Raw genomic sequence first — 20,195 nt, forward strand, 5'->3', positions numbered from 1 at the left:
ACAGTCCATGGGGTTGCAAAGAGTCAGACATGACTGAGTGACTACATATATATATATATTTAATGGAAGAAATATCATTCAATAGAAAATATTTTTCCTTGAAACTATTATTGGTCTATTGTCTCAGACTATTACCTCATTGTACATACAGTGTCTTTTTTCAGACTATTTTCAGCCATTTCCTATGGTACCAGCAAAAAAATGTATAGTTTATATAGATTTTAAGTAGATTTAGAAATAATTCTTACCACTGTCTTCAAATACTTTGATTCCTTAATTGAGATAAGAAGGATGTTCTTAAGTTCATGGGAATCCTTTCATTTCCAGGATTCTTAAATAACTAAAAAGCTTTCAATAATGAGAAAGATTTTTCCATAAGATAGGAGTTTCTAAAAACAGCACTGCAAACAAAGCATTTTTATGACTAGCTTTATAGGCCTTATTACCCACCATTAAGGTGAATGGGTTCATGATCCCATATTGTCATAACAACAGAAGCAATTTGTTTGCAAAAAGAAAATGCCTGGGGTAATTAAAATGCATTTCCCAGTTCATGGTACTGAATTACCATATCTCCATTCATATTCAGGATATGCAAATGGGAATGGGAAGACTCTGAACTTCCCACTTTTAATGAAAGCTTGCATGCTTGCTAAATTGCTTCAGTAGTGTCCACCTCTTTGAGATCCTAAGGAGTATAGCCCACCAGGTTCCCCTGTCCATGAGATTCTCCAGGCAAAAATGCTATAGTGGGTTGCCATTCCCTTCTCCAGGGGTTCTTCCCAACCCAGGGATCAAACTCATGTCTCTTATGTCTCCTGCATTGCCAGGCAGATTCTTTTCCACTAGCGCCGCTACTGGATATAGCTGGCACAATTTTTCCCACAAGAACACCCATTTACTTGCTCAAAAATATTTACTGATCACATAAAATTCAGGGGGCTATGATGGTGAAAAAGACAGTCTCGGTCCTCATGGAGGTTACAGTTTAGCAGGAAAGAATGTAGACGTCCAATGGCAGGCTGTGAGAACTGGGGGCATTTTGATTTTATAATTTCTGTGACCCTTCCCAACTCTTCGATTCTGTAATTTTGTGACTCTGCTTGGTCTGGTGTTTTTGTCATAGATAGTATACATTGCTAAATAGACATCTAGTGTATGAGTACAGACTGTGGCCTTGAGCAAATATGATTTTCTTGTTGACTATCTGACCTACTTCAGATAATTCTGAAGTCCCTGACCTCACTAGACGCACCATCTAACCTCCTGAGTTACAAACACCTGTAAATGCTGCAACAAATAATTTGCATTAACTGTGATTTCATTTTTTCAAAGACATAGCATCCCTTTATTAGGTAGTTAGAAAAGAGAAAGGAGTCCAAAATGGCAGTAGCTAAAAGACAAAGGAAGGGAAAAGCCCACAAAAAGGGAATAAAGGATAAATCTGAGGACCAAAGCAAGCACCTCAGGTGAAACAAACATGCCCCCTTCCTGGCTAGCCCCAATTTGCATAGGGCAGGCTCAGGGTAGGAGGGTTGGGGGCAGAGACAAATGTATAAAAAGAAGGATGCAAGATGGGTTGAGCCATCTCCTTTGGGGTCGGCCTCCTGTCATGCCTTGAGGGTGTACTGTCCTCTCTTTACCAAATAAAACTCTGAGCTGTAACCAAGCTATAACACTGGTCCACCATTTCAAATCTTTGCTGCAGAGAGACAGAACCGAGGAAATTACACACTCTCCCAACATACCTGGTGCTGTGACTCAGATCTAACTTGGCCGAAGCTACCCCAGCTTGGCCCCAGCGAGGCAGAGGCCAAGCACAGCAGAGGCCAACTCAGTGAAAGCTGTCAAGGTGGAAGCTGAACGCGACAGAAACCCAGTGCATGGAAGTGACAAGAAGCCCAGCCTGCTAGAAACCGGCACAGCAAAAACAAATGAGACAGAAAAAGCTTACAGGGCTCAGTCTCGGAATCCAGAAAACTTCCATTTAAGGTAGGGGATCCTCGCCCCTGTGGCTGAAAGGACATATGACTAACAAAATGTTAATTCCTTTACAATCTCTCTTTTCTTATTTCCTTGAACACCCTTCAAGCAGGCATGTTGTGGGTGAGGGGCCTGGTGCCATTCTCTGAATTCTGAGACATTTCCTTTCTCTAATTAGCAGACTGCTAGTAGCCATATAGCATCTGGCTAAAGGCTAGCAGGGGGATACTCTTTCTGCCCCCTTCTAATGTCTATGTCAGAAGCTTTCTCTATCTCTTCTATACTTTAATAAAATTTTATTACACAAAAGTTCTGAGCAGCCTCACCACTGGCCCCAGATTGAATTCTTCTCCGAAGGCCAAGAATCCTGGCATCTTTCATGGCTCAGCAACAACCTTCCAGGGAATTGAACCCACGTGGCTGGGACTCAAGCCCAGCCAAAGCCCTTGGTACCCAGTTTCAGGATCTAGTGAAACTCAGGTTCTTGTTGTTTCGTTGCCAAGAGAACTCAGTGAGAGACAAAGTGACAGGTAAGAAGTGGATTTATTCAGATTCAGAGAGACGCACCCTCCACAGAGTGTGGGCTATTGCAGAGGGTGAGTGCAGCGGCTGTGAAATGTGGCATGGTTAGTTTTTATGGGCTGGATAATTTCATACGCTAATGAGTGGGAGGATCATTCCAACTATTTTGGGGGAGGGGTAGAAATTTCCTGAAATTGGGCCACTGCCCACTCCTTGGTCTTTCGACAGTGCTTTGAAACTGTCGTGGAGCCTCTGGGTATGTCATTTAGCTTGCTGATCGCAGATCAAGATCTAGCCAAAGTTGACTTGTCTGCCATCTTCAACACATTTAATTCTAACTGGTTTGTGTTGTGTCCTTGGGCTATGTCACTCTTTCAAGAGTTGTGCCCTGCCCCTTTCCCTCCTGTTACACCACTAACCACTGTGCCCCAGTAGCCGTTGTCCAAGTGGGTGCGGGATCTGTCCTCAATCTCCCTTGTGCCAAGGATCAGGCCAATGAAAACTGTGGGCACAGGTCAGGCATTTATGAAGCAGATTCCTCAGCACGTTCTTCCCGCTGCTTTTCCTCCCGTCCTTCAGCTCCTCCCTCCATCTATGCCTTTGTTTGCAAAGTTTTGGGTAGGTCATCAGCTTTCTATTTCTAGAAAGGATGCTCTTTTCGCAAGCCCCGTCTGGGCGAACAATGTTGCCTCTACAATTTTCTGGTGGGAAAACTAGAAAATGGCTTGCCCTTGGGAAGGAAATACTGTGTAATTTCCAATCCTCTAGAGATTCAGGCCTTCATCTTCTATGTTTCCTACAACATATGTGACAACAGCGCCTCTCAGTTTACCCACTAGGGTGGGTGCCAGGCGCACAACACCTGCTACAAGTCCATCGGTTGGTGGCAAACTTTCAAGGGTGATTGGGCTTCCAGGTATGATGTTTGTTTGCCACTTTGGGGGTTAGCCCTGCAGACCATTTGAGCTCAAACCCTTACCATCCTTCTTCTAAAGCTACAAACATATCCCCTGGGTCAAATCTCCACTCCACTTTATGGAACATCTGGTCTGTTGTCTCATCATTTTGTCCCTAAGCCACTTTGCCTCAACTCCTACAACCAAGAGCCTACCCCCTCTGTAGGCAACATCATTCCACTCAGCCCATTATTTAAATATTCTTATCAGGACCAGATAACCTACTCCTTTATCATTACTTCTGTTATTACCTAGGATGGGTCTATGACAATGAAATGTTTACCCCTGGAGGCACCCTATAATGCTCTTACAGAGGACTAAGGAAGGAAATCAATGACTTAACATTCCCTCAGAGCAATAAGAGGATTAGGCTTGTGACTATTTTACCAGGTTTACGGTTTCAGGGCATAGGCTCGAATTGGTTTACATCATGGTATCAATTTCCTTCCGGTGTGGGCAAACCAGCAATGAGTTATGATTACAACCCCTTAATCCTACCCAGCACTAGTCATGCTGGAGACCTTGGGGACACCCACCTCCAGCCTGGGGATTCCTGGAGGTTGACTTGCCTCGACCTGTCCAGTTATCTGGTCCTTGGGAGGTTGACATGCCTCAGCCTGCTTGGAGATCTGCCAGTCTGGGAATCCTAGGAGGTCAACATGCCTCAACCTGCCCAAGAACCCAATTCCAAGGAGGTAACCAGCCTCGACCTGCCTGGGGATTCAATCTCCAGGTTGACCTGCCTCAACCTGCCTGGAGATCTGCACCCTGACCTAGGGACACCTGGCTCTCAGGTTGCAGTAGTACTGGGTAGGATAAGCTTCCGAGAGGCTCACCCTTAAGGAAGTCCACCCATGGAGATAGGAGGAAGCCGACTAGTCGTGGTGCTGTGCCCAGTCTCAGCAGTAACTCAGGAGTCCAACAAGAATCCCATTGCCTTTCTCAAAAGGCTAAAAAGAGGCCCTCCAAAAGCTTACCAATCTGGACTTAGACTCTTACAAGAGACAGGTGATTTTAAAGGACTAATTCCTGTCCCAGTGTACATCAGACATAATGATAAAGTTACAATAGCTACAGCAGCAGGACCCTGCTGCCTGTAGATAAGATGGTCCAGACAGCCACCAATACCTTTTATAACAGAGAACAGGAGAGGGAGGCCAAGGCCCAGGAGAGGGAGAGAACGAAAGAGACAAGGCATGCCCAGATGCTGGCCGCCCTCCAGGGAAGCCCTGTGGCAAACCTTGAGTCCGTGAAGGACAAGGCACAAGACAAATGCCTAATCTGTAGACAGAAGGGCCATTGCACCAAAGAGTGTCCAAATCACGGGAAGTCTCCTAAAATGGCTTAGTACAAAGGTCATCATTTGGGACATGGGCGGTTCTCTGTCCTCAGGACCCAAGAGCCTCAAGGTCAAGTGCCAAGCCCTCCCTCTTGATGGTTCAACAGGACTGAAGCGGCCCGCTCCATCCAGTCCACCTGTCACAGATAACCATCACGGGGCTGGCAACAAGGGTGCAACTGGATGTGGCGGGGAGGTCTGAGAATCTCATGGTTGACCCAGGGACTACCTACTCTGTCCTGAACTCCTACTCCAGAAACTTCTCCCCTCAGACCTGTAGCATTTGGGGTGCTACAGGAAAAGCAATTATAAAAAGTGCATCTGAACACGTCTTTGTTGCTGGGATGGACAGATATTTTCCCACCAGTTTCTGGTGGTCCCTGAGTGTCCTACTCCCTTATTGGGAAGAGATATACTCACTAAGCTGGGGACCACCCTTGTGATGGGAAGCTTCTCAGCCCCTAGAGCCCTACAGCTCCTGGTTACTACTGAAAAGCCCATTATGACCTCTCCAATAGGAAGGGACCAAAACCTATGGGAGGGTCCAGGAGAAAAACACCAACAAATGACTTGGACAGTATTACCTGAGGGGTTCATAGATAGCCCCCACCTGTTTGGACAGGCTCTTAGTCGGGATCTCCTAGATCTGGACCTGGGACCTAATGGGAAAATATTGCAATATATAAATGACCTACTAATCTGCTCTCCAGATGAGAAAAATGCTCATCAACACGCAATTCAGGTTCTAAACTTTTTTGGCTGAGAGGAGATATAAAGTCTCCTTGCTAAGGAACAGATGGTCCAATCAAAGGTCACTTACCTGGGAGTTCAGATTACACACAGGTCCAGGAGGCTGTCCTCCGGCCAAGTACAAGGAACCCTCCAGTTGCCCTCCCTCACTACTTGAAAACAATTGTAAGTATTCCCGGTGCTAACCAGGTATTATAGAATCTGGATACCCAACTATGGCCCAAACGTCCAACCCTTATATTGCTTAAAGGGACAAGATGATTCCTCAAAAAGAGGCAGAGACTACACTAAAACAGGCCTTAATCCGGGCACCCGCCTTGATGTTGCCAGACTCAGTGAAAGCAATCCATCTACATGTCCACGAAAAAGAAATAGCCTTGGAATGTCAACTCAAAGGTTGGGACATGAGCCCCAACCAGAAGCTTCCTTATCCAAGAGGTTCGACTCAACCTCCTGAGGCTGGCCTCCCTGTCTTTGAAACATTGCAGCTATTGCAGACCTGATAGAAGATGCTGTAAAACTTTCTCTTGGAGGTAAACTAACTATTTTTACTAGCCACCAAGTGAAACAATTTCTGAACAGGAGAGGCCATTTATAGATGTCTGATCAAAGGATCCTCAGATATCAAGTAGCGCTGATGGAAAATCCAGGCCTCACTACACCCCCTTGTGAGGTGCTTAAACCAGCCACCCTCCTGCCTACCCCTGGAGGGCTCTCTCCCCTTTCACTCTTGCCTAGAGACCTTGGACCCCTGGACAAAACCCTGAGAGGGATTGTCGGAAGATCTTCTGAACAATCCTGAGGAAACATGGCTCACTGATGGAAGCAGCTTTGTCTTGGATGGAAAAAGGAGAGGAGGATATGCAGTCGTCTTCAATTTTGAGGCCATAGAGGCTAAACTTTTACCACCAGCTATTTCAGCCCAGTTGGCTGAGCTCGTGGCTCTGACTCAAGCTTTAGATCTGGGAAAAGGAAAAAGAGTAGCCATTTACACTGACTCCAAGCATGCCTTTCTGGTGCTACATGCACATGCTGCTGTTTGGAAAGAAACAGGCCACTTGACCACCCGAGGGTCCCCAATCAAGAATGGTGATCAAGTCCTTAGACTCTTGGAGGCAGTCCATCTCCTCCCTGAGGTTCCCCCATGGTGAAGGACACCAAAAAGGGAGCATGGAAGTGTCACGAGGAAACCAAGCAGCTGATCAGGCAGCTAAGAGAGCAGCATTATAGAACCATGACCTAATAGGGGTTGCCACCTTAGTTCCACAGACTGATTTGCCAGAAACTCCTTCACGTACTGAAGGTGAGACTCGTAAAGCTAAGAGTGAGGGCTTTCAAGAAGATCATATGGGGTGGTTCCAAAAGGAGGGGTTCCTTTTTCTGCTTGGGAACATCCAGTGGAAGTTCATTTACTCCTTATATGCCACCACTCTAAAGATTACTAGAAAGGTCCTTCAGAGGATCAGGCCTCCAAAAGACTATAAGGCAAGTATTCTTTTCATGTCCCACTTGCCAATTAGACAATCCCCAAGAAACTCAAAGATCCCAGCTGGCCTAGCCCATCCAACAATAGTGAAGAACCTACCCAGGACTGGCAGATAGACTTTACCCAGATGCCAGTTTCTTAAGGATATAAATACCTACTAGGCTTGATAGATATGTTCACAGGATGGATTGAAGGTGGACTGAGAAGGCTGAGGAGGTTGTAAAAAAATCTGCTCCATAAATTATTCCAAGATTTGGCCTGCCCAGGTCACTACAAAGTGACAATGGGACATCATTTACTTCTGAAGATCACCCAAGGGGTCTCTACAGCATTGGGCATTACTTATTACCTCCATTGTGCCTGAAGATCTCAGTCTTCAGGAAAAGTAGAAAGAGCTAACTAATTCTTAAAATCAGTGATAAAAACCCATATTGCCCCTAAGAAACAGGTCAGTCTTAGCCCTTATGAGATGCTGTATGGGAGAACTTTTCTTTAGACTCTTCCTAGACCCAGAGGCTCAGACCCTCTGGTTTTATACCATGGCTGTTGGGCAATTCCAGCAATAAATATGCTTATGGGGTGTCAAACAGGACCCAAAGATTCTGAAAGGCCACCACTATATGTTCCAGGAACTCGGGTCCTAGTTAAAGTCTGGAAAGGTGGGCTTCTAAAGGCTCAACTCCAGCCCACGTGGAAGAGCCCCTACCTTTAATACTTTCTACCCCCACAGCAGTGAAGGTACCAGGACATGAGTCCTGGATTCACTACTCATGAGTCAAGCCATGGAGGAAAGCTGAATAGGACACGTGATAGACCTGCCAGTCCCTGGGAGACCTCTGATACCTACTCGGGACTACAAATAAGTGCCATTCTAAAGAACACCCCAAAATTAAGTCTCAGAGGATAGGCTTTCTTAGGATAACTTTTGCGTTTGGTCTGGACTATGCTATTATTCCTCTTTCGTTTGTCTTAGCCAAGAAAACTCACTTGCCCTTAGATGGACACTGCTTTAAGGACTCTGAGGCATGAGACTAGCAAGAGGGGAAGGCCCAACGTCCCTTGCCATCCCAGCTCAGCAAGAGGTAGCCAGAGAGACCTTGACACCCCATTTCCCCAAGATTGGGCCTTTTATCTCTTGAGGAGGGAATGTCAGGTAGTTAGAATAGAGAAAGGAGTCCAAAATGGCGGTGGCTAGAAAGAAAGACAAAGAAAGGGCAAAGCCTATGAAAAGGGAACAGAGGAAAAATTTGAGGACCAAAGTGAGAAACTCAGGTGATAAAAGAACACCCCCTTTCCTGGCTAGCCCTAATTTGCATAGGGCAGGCTCAGGGGGAAGAGAAAAATGTATAAAAGGAGGGAGGCAAGATGTGTTGAGGCCTCTCCTTTGGGGCTGGCCTGTCCTCACACCTTGAGGGTGTACTATCCTTTGTTTACTGAATAAAGCTCTGAGCTGTAACCAAGCTGTAACACTGGTCTGTCATTTCAAATCTTTGCTGTGAAGAACTGAGGAAATTATACGCACTTCCAACACCTTGATTTATGGAGAGAAATGGATCTAAAACATGAAAGGCAGATTTTACCAAGTGTTTTTTTTTTTTTTTTTAGAGTAGACATCTAAAGTTATCAGGCTTCTTCAATTGCTAACAATTTTAATCAGTCCCAAACTCCCCCACACACACACCTTTTTTTTTTTTTTTTTTTTTTTTTTGCCATACTTTATCATCTCTGAAATTTCAGTCAGGACTTCACTCCATTTTTTTTCATATTTTACAGTCTCTGATACTGTGATGTATCCTACAACTAGTGTTCTACAGTTGGCAAGTTGATGCATGATAATCTTATGCCTTAAATCAATGATATATCGAACCTGAAGTTTGTTAATTACCTTAAAAAATTTCAGTGGCTATCCAATTTCATGAAGACTAGAATTTATTTACTTATTTTTACGTTAATTAATTTATTTTAATTGGAGGATGATTACTTTACAATATTGTGGTGATTTTTGCCATACATCGACATGAATCAGCTGCAGATGCACACGTGTCCCCCCATCCTGAACGCCCCTCTCACCTCCCTCCCCACCCTATCCCTCTGAGTTGTCCCAGAGCACTGGCTTTGAGTGCCCTGCATCAGGCATTGAACTTGCACTGGTCATCTATTTTACATATGGTAATATACATGTTTCAATGCTATTCCCTCAAATCATCCCACCCCCGCCTTCTCCCACAGAGTCCAAAATTCTGTTCTTTACACCTGTGTCTCTTCTGCTGCCTTGCATATAGGATCATCATTACAGTCTTTCTAAATTCCATACATGTGTGTTAATATCCTGTACTGGTGTTTCTCTTTCTGACTTACTTCACTCTCCATAATAGACTCCAGTTTCACCCACCTCATTAGAACTGACTCAAACGTGTTCTTTTTTAAAACTGAGTAATATTCCATGGTGTATATGTACCACAACTTCCTCATCCATTTGTCTGCCAATGGGCATCTAGGATGCTTCCAGGTCCTGGCTATTGTAAACAGTGCTGCAGTGAACATTGGGCACATGTGTCTCTTTCAGTTCTGGTCTCCTCAGTGCGTAAGCAGTGGGATTCCTGGGTTTATGACAGTTCTATTTCCAGTTTTTAAAAGAATCTCCACACTGTTCTCCATAGTGACTGTACTAGTTTGCATTCCCACCAACAGTGTAAGAGGGTTCCCTTTTCTCCACACCCTTGCCAGCATTTACTGTTTGTAGACATTTTGTTGGTGGCCATTCTGACCAGCATGAGATGATACCTCATTGTGATTTTGATTTGCATTTCTCTAATAATGAGTGATGTTGAGCATCTTTTTATGTATTTATTAGCCATCTGTATGTCTTCTTTGGGGAAATGTGTGGTTAGTTCTTTTGCCCACTTTTTGATTGAGTTGTTTGCTTTTCTGGTATTGAACTGCATGAGCTGCTTGTATATTTTGGAGATTAATTCTTTGTCAGTTGTTTCACTTGCTATTATTTCCTCCCATTCTGAAGGCTGCCTTTTCACCTTGCTTATAATTTCCTTCATTGTGTAAAAGCTTTTAAGTTTAATTAGGTCCTGTTTGTTTATTTTTATTTCCATTATTCTGGGAGATGGGTCATAGAGGGTCTTTCTGTGATTTATGTCAGAGAGTGTTCTATGTTTTCCTCTAGGAGTTTTATAGTCTGTGGTCTTACATTTAGATCTTTAGTCCATTTTGAAATTTTTGTGTATGCTGTTAGAAAGTGTTTAGTTTCATTCTTTTATGTGTGGTTGACCAGTTTTCCCAGCATTACTTGTTAAAGAGATTGTCTTTTCTCCATTGTATATTTTTGTCTCCTTTGTCAAAGATAAGGTGTCCATAGGTGTGTGGATTTATCTCTGGACTTTCTATTTTTGTTCCATTGATCTATATTTCTGTCTTTGTGTCAGCACCATACTGTCTTGATGACTGTGGCTTTGTAGCACAGTCTGAAGTCAGGAAGGTTGATTCCTCCACTTCCCTTCCTCTTACTCAAGATTTCTTTGGCTTTTCAAGGTTTTTTGTGTTTCCATACAAATTGTGAAATTATTTGTTCTAGATCTGTGAGAAATTTACTATTGGTAGCTTAGATTGCATTGATTGCATTGAATCTATAGAATCTAATCTATTGAATCTAATCTAATCTATAGAATCTAATCTATTGAATCTAATCTAATCTATTGAATCTATTGAATCTATAGAATGCATTGAATCTATAGACTGTGAAGACTAGAATTTAAATCTCTCAGACTAGAATCCGGAGACCTGTGACCCAAGCAATATGTTTTCTGTCTTACATTGACATTGCTACACATTCCCATAATTTCCAACTTTCCAGCCTCACACACATACATACACCCCACCTGCATATGTGCAGTAACTCTTTGCTCATGTTAGTCTCCTTTTTCTAGGAAACTTGCCTTTTTCTTCTTCAATATTTCCTTGTTGTGAATACTACCCAATCAGCAGCTTCCTATAGATTTAGATATTGCCAGTTTTTTCTCTTTTAGTCTCTCACCAACAGATTAATTCTTTCTGTTGAGTAACTTTGAGTAGATTACTGTGTTGTATTTTCTCTGTCTGGTCTCTCAGCTGGATTATATAGCTATTTATAAAGTAGCTTTAAAGGCCCAGATAAAGGGAACTATTTTGGCTAACAACAGGGCAGGAAATTTGTCACATTTGATTTTAATCTGAATTAACACTTGACTAGAAGAAACCCATTATAATATCTTTGGATTTATAATTGTGCTTTTTTCTCCCATAGATTTTTGTAACACTTAGAAGTATGGAAAATTCTCATCAATACACACAATGAATTAAAAAATCAGTCATTAAAAATGGAATAGGGTATTGAAACTGGATAGCTAGTCAATCAGTGAAACAGGTATGTATTGTTCAAGAATTTTGAAGTTATTAATAAAGCCTGATGCCTGAGTTTTTAGAATCATCTCTTTCCAGCACACTTGCCTTATTGTGGATTGAGCTTACCTGGTGGCTCAGGTGGTAAAGAATCTGCCTGCAGTACAGGAAACCTGGGTTTGATCCCTGGGTTGGGAATATCCCAGGAGAAGGGCATGGCAACCCATGCCAGTATTCTTGCCTGGAGAATTCCAAGGACAGAGGAGTCTGGTGGGCTACAGTCCATGGGGTCACAAAGAGTTGGGCACGACTGGGTGACTTTCACTTTCTGCCTTATTGTATTCTGCATGAATCTTTTAGCTCTTTAAAATTTTCTTTTTTCTCCAGGGCTTTTGAACATTTACTTCCTGCTTCCTGGAGCATTTTCATGCACTCTCTTTGTGCATGAATCAAGATTGCCAGGAGAAATATCAATAACCTCAGATATGCAGATGACATCACTCTTATGGCAGAAAGTGAAGAGGAACTAAAGAGCCTCTTGATGAAGGTAAAAGAGGAGAGTGACAAAACTGACTTAAAACAGCATTCAAAAAACAAAGATCATGGCAACCGGTCCCATCACTTCATGGCAAATAGGTGGGGAAACAGTGAAAAGAGTGAGAGACTTTTTTCTGGGCGGGGGGGCTCCAAAATCACTGCAGATGATGACTGCAGCCATGAATTTAAAAGATGCTTGCTCCTGGGAAGAAAAGCTATGACAAACCTAGACAGAATATTAAAAAGTTGAGACTTACTTTTGTCAAAGCTATGATTTTTCCAGTAGTCATGTATGGATGTGAGAGTTGGACCACTAAAATGACTGAGTGCCAAAGAATTGATATTTTGAATTGTGATGTTGGAGAAGACTCTTGAGAGCCCATTGGACTGCAAGGAGATCAAATCAGTCAATCCTAGAGGAAGTCAACCCTGAATATTTATTAGAAGCTGAAGCTCCAATACTTTGGCCACTTGATGCAAGGAACTGACTCATTGGAAAAGACCCTGATGCTGGAAAGGATTAAAGGCAGGAGGAGAAGGAGATTACAGAGGATGAGATGGTTGGATGGCATCACCGACTCAATAGACATGAATTTGAGAAAACTCCAGGAGTTGGTGATGAACATGGAAGCCTGGCGGCGTGCTGTAGTCCATGGGGTCACAAAGAGTCGGACACGACTGAGTGACTGAACAACAATAACAAATGCATGTACTGGTCAGTACTCAGCAGGAATCCTAAGAGGACTCTCTGCAGATTTCCAGAGTTCTCTCTGTGTGCAGCTTTCTTCTTTCTAGTGCTCATGCCTGTAAACTTGATCTACATCATTCTCGTCAGACTCTTGGCATTGTGTCCTCAACTGAGAAGTCTTCTGGACTCTACTTGGATTCCTTGTCCCTACGCCATGAACTAGAACTTTTTCAAGGCAGTAAGCTGAAGCAATGATTGAGTTCACTTCATTTGTTTCAGGGATGCCTGTTTTTCGTTGCCTGATCGCCAATTGTCCTGAAGTCTATAGTTTCACATATTTTGCACAGTTTTGATTTTTTTACAGGGATGTGTGTGTGTGTGTGTGTGTGTGTGCCTTATTGCTCCACCTTGACCAGAAGTGAAAATCTTCTAATTCATTACTTATGCTGCTGATAGAGTGCTCTTTCTGAAGGCCTTTCACTTAATGGCTTCCCATTGTATAGTTTGATGTGCTCTGTAATTTTGCTGTGCCCTCCTTTATAGGTTCTCTCAATATATTTTTTCTTTCCCCAGTTTTTCACTATACTGAATTACTTGTTTTTCCTTTAATACTCTATGCTTTGTATATTTTTGTTTGACCTTTTCTTTCATTATTTAGGTTTGATTATTCTTTTCTTTGCACTTCCACTAACATTGTACTTACTGTTGTTATAAAATTTATCATACTGTTAAAATGAATGGATTGTACCTCTTTCTTATTCATTAGTTCATGGAGACAGAGATGACATCTTCTTTATTTTCTGTCTCCTCAGTGTCAAACACTGCCTGAGATGTAATGAATGCTTTATAAATTGTTGAATAGATTAGTAGAGAGTTGGAATACCATATATTAAGGCTTCAAGGAAGAACACATCTTTATTGTAGTTGTTCTCAACCATTGAACATTTAAATAACTGGAAAAACTTAAAAAAATTAATTACACCCTGATCCCAAGAATATTAAATCATAATAAGAGGTCTCGGACTTGCAAGAAGATCAAACCAGTCAATCCTAAAGGAAATCAATCCTGAATATTCATTGGAAGGACTGATCCTAAAGCTGAAGCTCCGATACTTTGGTCACCTGATGCAAAGAACTGACTCATTGGAAAAGACCCTGATGCTGGGAAGGATTGAGGGCAAGAGGAGATGGGGATGACAGAGGATGAGATGGTTGGATGGCATCACCAACTCAACGGCCATGAATTTGAGCAAAGTCCGGCAGATAATGGAGGACAGAGGAGCCTGGCATGCCACAGTCAGACACAACTTAGTGACGATAAGAGCAACAGCAAGGGCTCCAGGCATGACTATGTCTTAAAACGACCCCAATGATTCAAATGTGCAGCCAAGGTGGAAGAACCTTGCTCATTTAATATTTATCATAATTTTATTGGGGCTTCCCTGGTGATTCAGACAGTAAGGAATCTGCCTGTAGTGCAGGAGACCCAGTTCAATGCCTGGGTCAGGAAGATCCCCTGGAGAAGACAATGGCAACCCACTCCAGTGTTCTTGCCTAGAGAATTCCACGGACAGAGAAGTCTGGCGAGCTACAGTCCACAGGGTCACAGAGAGTTGGACACGACTGAGCAACTAACAGTTTCACTTTCAGATTCATGGCTTTATTGAAATATACCATAAAGTTCACCAACTGTTAGTGTACAAACCAGTGATTTTTAATGAATTTATAGAGTGTAAAGCTACCACCTCAATACTTAAACTTTCCCCCAACCTCCTGAATTTATCTTAAGTAAAAGTGTGGGTCGCTCAGTTGTGTCCAACTCTCTGTGACCCCATGGACTAGCCTGCCAGGCTCCTCTGTCCATGTAATTCTTCAGGCAAGAGTACTGGAGTGGGTTGCCATTCCCTTTCCTGGGGATCTTCCCCACCCGGGGATTGAACCCTGGTCTCCTCCTCTGCAGGCAGATTCTTTGCAGTTAGGGCTAACAGGGAAGTCTGAATGTATCTTAAGTCTATTGTAAATCTCTGCTTTCACTCTACCAGCCCCAGGCAATTAGTGATATGCTTTTTTCTGTAAATTTCTCTTTCTTGGTATTTTATACAAACGAAATCATACAGTGTGTAGTGTTTTGCAGCTGGCTTCTAATATTTTTGAGGTTCAACCATGTCGTAGCAGGTCAGTATGTCTTCCTTTTTAATTGCCAAATAGTATTCCATTGTATGAATAAAGTACATTTTGTTTGTTCATTTACTAGTTAGTGAACATTTGGATTCTTTCAAGCTATTGGTTATTATGAATAATGCATCTATGAACATTGATATACAGAACTCTTTACAGGCATATGTTCTAACTTCCCTTGGGTGGATTTTTAGAAAAGAATTGAAAAACATATGATAGATTTAACTTTTTAAGAAACTTCCAAACTGTTTTCAAAAATGGCTATATTAGTATCACTTATATTTATCTTCCCATTAGCAATACATGAAGATCCTAGTTTTCCACATACTCACCAGCAGTTTTTATTGTCTATCTTTTTGATTATAGACATTTTAGTTAGTGTGTAGTGGTATCTCATGTAGTTTTAATTTGCATTTCCCTTATGATTACTGATTTTGTGTATCTTTCATGTTCTTATTAGTTAGGCATGCATCTACTGAGGTGAAATGTCTACTGAAGCCTTTTTTCTTTTGTGACTTTGGTTGTTTTCCTGTTAAGTATACACTGTATACAGGTCTGTTGCGAGTTATACTGTGGGAAGCATTTCACTCGGTCTTGTCTTTTTATTTTGTTACTGGTGTCTTTTGAAGTGCAAAAGTTTGTTTTAATGATTCTTTCTCTTTCATTGCTTATGTTTCGGGGTAGTGTTTAAGAGATATTTGAGATATCTAAGAAAAATGTCATAACATTTTTCTCCAAAGTTACCTGTTAGCTCTGAAATTATAGTTCTTACATTTAGGTCTATACTTTTTTCAAATTGATTTTTAATATATTAATTACATTAATTTTCAAGTTAATTTTTTCAAACTGAAGTATGATTGACAAATAAAAATATGTTAGTTGCAAGTGTACAACATAATAATTTGATATTTGCACATATTGTGAAATGATTACTACAATAACTCTAGCTAACAGTCATTACCACACATAGTTAAAAATTTTTTTCTTGTGGTAAGAACTTTTCAGATCTGCTCTTAGCAATGTTCAAATACGAAGTACCTATAGACACCATGCTGTACATTGCACCCCATCCCCAGGACTTATTTTACAACTGGAAGTTTCCAACTTTTGGCCTCCTTCACCCATTTCAAACTCACCCCTACATCTGTCAACCACCAATCTGTTCTCCACATTTATGACCTTGGTGCTTTGTTTATTTTTTGTTTTAGATAACACATATAATTAAGACCATACAGGATTTGTCTTTCTTTGTCTCACTATTTCTTTTAGGAAATGTCCTCAATCTCCATCTATGTTATCTCAAAGGGCAAGATTTCCTTCTTCTTTGTGCCTGAAAAATGTTTCATTTTATTTATATATGTGTGTGTGTGTGTGTGTGTATACACCTCATCTTCTTTATTCATTCTTTCATTCATGGACATTCATTTGAGTTAATTTTTGTGTATGGTATAAAGCAAAGCTCTAAGTTTATTTACTTACATGTGGATTTCCCCAGCATCATGGGAAAAGACTTTTCCTATTTAACTACCTTGACAACTTTGTTGAAAGTTAATCAATTATAAATACAAGGATTTATTTCCAAATACTCATTTCTGTTCCACTGCTGTTAATGCCAATGTATATATTGATTTCCTGATTATTGTTAACTGTATTGTTAGTTTTGATATTGGGCAGTTTAAATTTTCCAATTTTTCTTCTTTTTCAAAATTGCTTTGGCACTTATAGATCCTTTGCATTTTTATGAAATTTTAGATCAACTTGGCAATTTCTAGGTAAAAACCTGCTGTAATTTGACAGAGATTAACTTGTATTTATAGATCAACATAGGAAAGAATTGCCATTTAATCATATTGAATTTACTACTACACTGACATGGAATAATTCTTCATTTATTTTGGTCTTATTTAATTTCTCTCATGAACGGTTTGCAGTTTTCAAAGAATCTTGCCCTTTTTGGTTAAATTTATTCCTATATATTTTGTTCCTCTTGATGCTGTTGCAAATGTAATTTTTTCCTAAATTTCACTTTCAGATTGTTCGTTGATAGTATGTAGAAATACAGTTGATTTTTGTACTTTGATCTTATATTCTGTGACCTTACAAAGCTCATTCATTAGTTCTAGTATTAGTTTTGAGTATTCCTTGGGGTTTTACATAATTAACCTGCCAATAAAGATATTTTTATTTCTTTTTCCAATCTGAATTTGAAATTTCATTCTTCTCCCCTCTCTCTTCTTCCCCACCCCCTGTCCTTCTCCTCTTCTATGTAGATGCTATCTCAATTATTGACAGTGAGTTATTGAAATGGTCAGCTGTTTTTTTTCAGTTATCTACTTCTTTCAGTTTTTTCAGTTTTTGCTTCATGTATTTAGATAATCTGTTCTTAATACATGTACATTTATGATGGTGATATATCCCTGACTTTTATCATTATAAAATATCTTGAAATATTTTAAATAATTTCTTGTAATATTTATTATTTTAAAATATATTTATCAGATGTTAATATAGCCACCACAGTTCTCTTATTGTTGAACTGTTTGCATTTTATATGCTTTTCTATCATTTCACTTTCAACCTATTTGTAGATTTGGAATCTAAGGTATATCTTTTTTGGACAGCATATTATTGGGTTTTGCTTTTTTAATTCAATCTGACGAGCTTTTTTTGTGTGTTTATGGGGAGTTTTTCAGAATATCAGCATCTTATACTGGTACTCAGTATTCATTAAATGAAAACAGGTATCACTGATTAAGAACCACAGGATGATAGGAAAAGCACAGACTTTACAGCTAGGAAGACCTGTTTAAAATCACGATTTTAATATTTATTAATTTTATGACCTTGGTTAAGAGAAGTTCTGAAATGGTAAAATGGTGATATCTGTCTCATGGTATTGTAAAATTAAAAAAGAAACCAAAGGCAAAGTGCCTGGTAGGGTACTAGCCGGGTCAAGTAGCTAGTGATTAATATAGTAATATTAGAGTACTCAATTAGATTCAAGATTCTTATCTTAAAACTCTCTAATCCTGATTCATTACAATTGACTGGAGAAACTATTCCCATGCCCTTTACATAGCAAAATTCCAAGTTAATCTTTGTTGCTGTGTAATTATTGGATGGTTATTGTTAATTTTCATTCAGAGATCACAGTTCATTAACTAGACACGATATTTTGAATGACCTTTTGACCTATTCATTGCAAGCAATGCCACATGAATTAAGATATAAAGATGAGGTCTATTTGGCTCCCCAGATGGTGCAGTGGTATAGAATCTGCCTGCCAATACAGGAGATTCAGGAGGTATCTGTTCGATCTCTGGGTCAGGAAGATCCCTGCGGGGTAGGAAATGGCAACCCACTCCAGTATTCTTGCCTGGAAAATTCCATGGACAGAGGAGCCTGGCAGGTTACAGCCCATGGGATTACAAAGAGTCGGACACAACTGAGTGACTTTCACTTTCTGTCTTACTGTATTCTGTATGAATCTTTTTTAGTTCTCCAAAATTCTCTTTAGAACATCAAAGTCTCACCTGAGCTAGTTGGGAGTCACTGGCTGAACGAAGCTGCAAGGTCGGGCTCTCTTTGTCACATCCAAACTGGAACAAGGACACGGGGCTTAGTGCTCAGAGGTGGCACACACCTCCACATCTATGGAGGAAGAAGACATCAAGTTGGACATGATGTGAGCAGCTGAGCTTGCGTACACGCACGAGGTCTGCTTATCACAGTGGTTTAGAAATATTTCGCGACAACGAAAGCTGAGCACAGTCTCAGTAAATGAGTCTTAGGATATCCATTTCCAATCTGCCAAGACATGAAGTAAAAATCTCTCACGGAGTCTGGTGGGCTGCAGTCCATGGGGTCGCTAAGAGTCGGACACAAATGAGCGACTTCACTTTCCCTTTCCCCTTTCAAGCGTTGGAGAAGGGAATGGCAACCCACTCCAGTGTTCTTGCCTGGAGAACCCCAGGGACGGGGGAGCCTGGTGGGCTGCCGTCTATGGGGGTGCACAGAGCTGGACGCGACTGAAGCGACTTAGCAGCAGCATCCTGGGAAAAATGCTTTCATGAAAGATAAAAAACGAGATTCCCTGGTGGCTCAGCAGTAAAGAATCCACTCGTGAAGCAGGAGATGTGGGTCCGCTCCCTGGGTCAGGACAGTCCCCTGGAGAAGGACATGGCAACTCAATCCAGTATTCTTGCCGGGGAAATCCCATGGACAGATGCGCCTGGCGCGCTACAGTCCATGGCCTCGTAAAGAGTCACACATTACTTAGCAAGTAACAGCAGCAGCAAGACCACCACAAAAAATGGGGGTAAAAGAAGGTAATCAGTAACACAACAAAAAGAAACCAAACAAAGAGAACTAGCTCACACAAACCAGATTTTATTGCAGCACATTTGTGAGTGTCTTTTGCAAACAAAGCGTGAAGAATGTTCTCAGGGTTCTTCCCTGGTGGCTCAGTGATGAAGAGTCCATCTGCTGATGCAAGAAACATGGGTTTGATCCCTGATGCAGGAAGATCCCGCAGGCTGCGAAGCAACTAAGCACCATAACTTGAGCCTGTGCTCTAGGGCACAATACTGAGCAAATCCTGAGCCCACTTGTGACAACTACCGAAGCCCATGCCCCCCAGAGCCCTGCTCTGCAACAAGAGATGCTGCTGTAATGAGAAGCCCATGCCCCACAACCAGAGAGGAGCCCCTGCTTGCCACGACGAGAGAAAAGACACAAAGATCCTGCACAGCCAAAAATAAATCATAAAATAAAAGGAATACTCTTGGGCATCAGGGAGAATCCAAAAGTTGATTTCTTTTATAATTTTGTTTCTTAGAATAATAGCACTTTGGAATGATTAGGAGCAAATCAGACTGAACGCTTTTACTTTATACTTTTAATTCCCTCTAAGAAAATGCTAGTAACATATTTTTATCTTAAAAATCATGTATGTGCTCAGGAAAAGCAATGATGAGCAGTAAAGAAGTATTTTAGCAGATAGATGGGCAACAATTAGAATATGCTCAGAGGTACTGCATCCAGCACTGTGGTGTTTGGTGCCAGGGAAATGCGAAATAACTAAAGTGCTAATAATCACAATGTTAATTGTGATGAACATTATTTAAAATGTATTTGAAGATGAGTAGGCAGAGCTTTATCTATAAATATGCATTAAGGACATGACTGAAGAGACTTTAGCACGCACGCATGCAAGGATACATATATATATCTCTAAGCATATGTAATGTCAACTAAAGATATTTACAACCTAAAAGTTGACAGTTATGTATTATTTTGTGGGAATTTTTAGGACATTAAACCTGGGAGGCAGCATCTCAAACAAACCCAAGGTAACTACTCCAAGGA

This window comes from Muntiacus reevesi, chromosome 12 (genome assembly GCF_963930625.1).
Source record: "Muntiacus reevesi chromosome 12, mMunRee1.1, whole genome shotgun sequence".
Classification (NCBI taxonomy): domain Eukaryota; kingdom Metazoa; phylum Chordata; class Mammalia; order Artiodactyla; family Cervidae; genus Muntiacus; species Muntiacus reevesi.